Below are 4,892 nucleotides of genomic sequence, written 5' to 3'. Positions count from 1 at the left end.
AATAAATTCTGACAACCAAGTGGAAACAAAGGTGTATTGGCCCCTGTAGGCAAAGGACAGAAGTTATGGGGGGTGGACAGAGCTGGGGAGAGGTGTGTAACAATGAAAAGGCCAGGTGAGGACGCCTATCCAGTCCTTTTTCCATTATCACTAAAAAATGGCAAGAACCTGGATATTACATCAGATACTAAAAAAATCCTATCCTTACTCTGATTTTTCATGCAATAGCACAGGAGAGCCAAACACCTACACTTATACCCCCACTCCTTGTTGAACTGCAAGCACACAGAGCAAGGAGCTGAACAGTCAACCTGGAGAAAGCACCCTCTCTAGACCAGATTACAGGTTTCTCTTTTTGCTTTGATGAAATGTTCCTGGGTTCAGGGGAAAACATTCCACAAATCTGAATGAAATCTCTTTGGTCTGAAATTTGTGCATAAACCTGGAAGGAGGTAGTTTTCATGTGGTTTGGGGTTTTCTGATGAAAATTTCAGTGTTCTGGCTTGTTTGTTTCCCCTAGGAGTCTTCACAGATGAGCCTGTGTGAAAGTTCCCAGCAGATATTTCATTCTATTCGCTTTCCTTCTTTCTCTTGTGGCTGATTTTTATCTTTCTCTTTCAAACTCACACAGCCTAGTCCCTCAGAGCTATGTGTTAGGTCAAAATGTTTTTGCATTGCTCTGTGAATGTCCATGTGGGGACGAGATGCTCCTTTCATTGTAGTACATGAGCTAAAAACTCTGGGGCACATTTTTCCATCAGAAAGCTAACTTGAGTCCATCTAGCCCAACATGTTTATTTGCTAGCAGATCAACCTGAGGCTCAGAGAGGTTAAGTAAAATTGACTTCCTTACTCTTGTGACCCTAGTGACTCAAGGCTGCTGCTATCTCTTCCTTTGTTTGCTACACACCTACCTAAGTGTGTATCACTGTCTTTAGATTTGCCTTTTGCAATCCATTCTCCACATTAACAAATGAGAACTCATTCAAAAATGCACTCTTCATGCCATAAAATCTCTAAGGCTTCCCACTGCCTTAAGTAGCCCCTTAATTTCCATTTCAAGTCTGTGACTGATATGGCCACTTCTGATTTCCAGCTTGAACTCTTCTCACCTCTCCTTTTCAAGTGCTGCCCTCTACGTTACTGACCTCAGCATGTTCTTGCGTGCCCCTGGGTTTTGTATTGATAAATGCTGATTTCTTGCTCTATAGAAACTTCCACCTTATCCTTAAATCTAACTCCTACAGGTTATAGAGTTGAACTCAAATATCACTAATAACTCCTGCACACTGCTTTAGTTCCTTGCACACCTCCCTCCCTCCCACTTAGCAACTATAATATGTGTTGTAAATATTTTTGACTGTATGTTTATTCACTAGACTATGAGCTCCATCGAAGCAGGGTTTTTATTTGTTCTTGCTGATTGCTGTAAGTTATACAATTGGCACAGTGCCCAGCAGATGAAGGACTCAAGATATCTGCTTATAAAACAAAGTCGAAACTGGAAACAAATTCTCCTGCTTTTTAGTCTACTATTCTTTCCTCTACTCTATATATTTTAATCTCACTTAAATCACCTATAAATCTACAATGACAGTCTGTGTTTATTCATGTCCCCAGCCTTATTTACTACCCTTCAGCATGCTGTGGTTCCAGTTTATAGAATTAACTGCTGCTCCTCTAAAGTGCCACCTCATTTGTATCTTTCTTCCTCTACTTCCTCCTCAGTCTGGTGAAATCCTGTGCATAGATCACCACCTCTAGGAAGCCTTCCAAGATTCCCCAGGTTGACACTCTTGTGTCTCCACTGTACTTGGCACACATTTTCATTACACTTGGCACACATTTTCAAAAGGACTTTTCCTACACATACTTGGCACATACTTCCAGGATGACATTTTTTATATTTGTTTAAATGTTTGTCACCCTAATAACTTCAAGATTCATGGATTTAGGGATTATGATTTACCCACCTTTCAATGTCAGTATTTATCACATAATCTGATGCATGTTAAGCTCAATAAATGCCTCTTGAATAAATAATAAAACTGGTATGATATTTTTCCCCGTTCTTTTTCCCTTTAATTCCTGCAAATAAGAGACAAGTGGCACCCCACATATGATAAAGCAAGACACATTCATTTTATGTCAGAATACCCCTGGGTTCCAGTTTTACCACTGATGAGCTGAGTTACCTGAGGCCACTCCTTTTACCATTCTGAACTTCAACTTCCTGATCAATGAGTTGCAAATAAATAATTGAATAAATAAAGTTTAAAATTAAGATATTTACATGAAATCCATTGTGACTATTATGAAAATGAACGCAGTGTTTTTTAATCAGTGACATGATATTCTGATGTTATCTTTTTTTTTTTTTTCTTTCTGCAGTACGCGGGCCTCTCACCGTTGCGGCCTCTTCCGTTGAGGAGCACAGGCTCCGGACGTGCAGGCTCAGCGGCCATGGCTCACGGGCCCAGCTGCTCCGCGGCATGTGGGATCCTCCCGGACCGGGGCACGAACCCGCGTCCCCTGCATCGGCAGGCGGACTCTCAACCACTGTGCCACCAGGGAAGCCCTGATGTTATCTTTTATTACTAGAAATATACAGATTAAAAATGAGATCTGAATCTTTCCTACAGCATTGAATTAATTTTATATCAAAAATTCTTTTTGGTAATTTAAATAATTATGAATGATTAATTAAAAGTAATTTAAATGTTTATGAAATATTATTTTTCTTCCTAAAGTTTCCTTTTTTATTTTGTAAATTGAACATGCTCAGTATATAAAATACAGAACATTTACAAAGATATAAATAGTTAACAAATCATTTTTAATTTTTATTTATAAATAGCTTTTAATTATATTTTGTTGCATTTCTCTCAGCCTTGTATCTATGTATACTTTTATTTCCTTGTTTCACTTAACTGTGATCCTTATCACATAGTCTACATTGTATTCTTCTTTTTTAAATTAATCGTCATATAAGCAGAATTCATGTTATTTTTCACTAAGTACATTTTAATAATTGAAATTAAACTAATATACTAACAATTACTTTTGGACTTTTACATTGTTTCAAAAATTTACAGTTACAAATTATGTTGTACTAACTATCATTTTGCCTAAAGTTTTTTAACCTAAAGCAAAATTACAAAATATTATTTTTAGGTCAAATAATAAGAGACTTTACCTTTCATTATAAATATAGTTAGATTGAGTTCCAAAATGATTATACAAATTTTCACTCCCACTAGCATTATGCAAGAACGTTAAACGTAAAAGTGTAAACTTCTTGCATAGTACATTCTTGTATTTTCCCATATCTATGCTACTTTAAAAAATAAAAATTATTTTTTCATATGTATTTCTTTACCAATGAAGTTTACTTTTCCCCTAAACAATATATGTCCTCCTTTTTGAATTATCTATTTATGTCTTTTATTCATTGATCTATTTTAAGTATTTCTAATAGGTTTAGTGGGAAAATATTGTCATATTATTGCAAATATTTATCCTACTTTGTTCTTCATATTGGCTTTTGAGTTATATTGAGCGCTTACTGCATATTATCACTCTTCCATGTGGTTTACCTGTATTAACACACTTAATCCTCACAGCAGCCCATCCATTGAGTACTGTTATTATTCTTACTTTAGGCATAAGGAATTTAATATATAAGAAGTTAAATAATCTGCAGTAGCAAGTTAGAATTATCACTCGATGTTGTGGCACTAGCACCTATGCTATTTGGCAGTATACCATGCTGTCTCAAGAACTAAATAAGACATAAAATGTGATTATTTGAAAAAAAAGGATTTATTTGTTTTACAATTTCTTACCGTTCTTGATGTGATTCAGGAAACCATTAACTCTTTTTTAAAGAAATAAACTATGTGGATCTACAAATTTAGATTGTTATACATTACTATATAAGGTAAAATGTATTTAGGTTCCCAATTCTGGGCTCTTTCATTAGTCCCAGATGCTGTATGCAATTTCTAAGAATTCATATATCTGCAATAGTTTAAATTACTATAGAAAAGCAAGAATCTTTCGGCAGATATAGGGAATATAAACAAAAGAACCTCGTCTAAATTCACTATGCACTCCAAGTTTATATATAGATCTGGCTTCGGTAAAATGAAACTATACCTGTTCAAAATGACCTGCTGAAATCTCTTTTGACTTTTACTCTCTCAGAAATGGAATTTTAAAATATCAACTATATATTTTTTTGAAATGTCATTATTGATAAACATTGGGTGTACTATTTCACAGAGATTTTCTGATTTCCCATGAATTATGTTTGCAGTCTTGAGTAGCAAGAACCATGTGAACATCAAGCAGTATCATTTATTAGATAATATGGTGACAGAATAATTTACAATGCACATTAAATAAACAAGCCAATGCACCCAACATAGGAGCACCTCAACACATCAGGCAAATGCTAACAGCAATAAAGGGGGAAATCAACAGTAACACAATCATAGTAGGGGACTTTAACACCCCACTTTTACTAATAGATCATCCAAAATGAAAATAAATAAGGAAACACAAGCTTTAAATGATACATTAAACAAGATGGACTTAATTGATATTTATAGGACATTCCATCCAAAAACAACAGAATACACATTCTTCTCAAGTGCTCATGGAACATTCTCCAGGATAGATCATATCTTGGGTCACAAATCAAGCCTTGGTAAATTTAAGAAAATGGAAATCGTATCAAGTATCATTTCCAACCACAACGCTATGAGACTAGACATCAATTACAGGAAAAAATCTGTAAGAAATACAAACACATGGAGTCTAAACAGCACACTACTTAATAACCAAGAGATCACTGAAGAAATCAAGGAGGAAATCAATAAATACCTACA

The sequence above is a fragment of the Tursiops truncatus genome, chromosome 5 (genome assembly GCF_011762595.2).
Source record: "Tursiops truncatus isolate mTurTru1 chromosome 5, mTurTru1.mat.Y, whole genome shotgun sequence".
NCBI lineage: Eukaryota > Metazoa > Chordata > Mammalia > Artiodactyla > Delphinidae > Tursiops > Tursiops truncatus.
The sequence above is the reverse complement of the archived record's forward strand: the minus strand, read 5'-3'. Positions refer to the sequence as shown.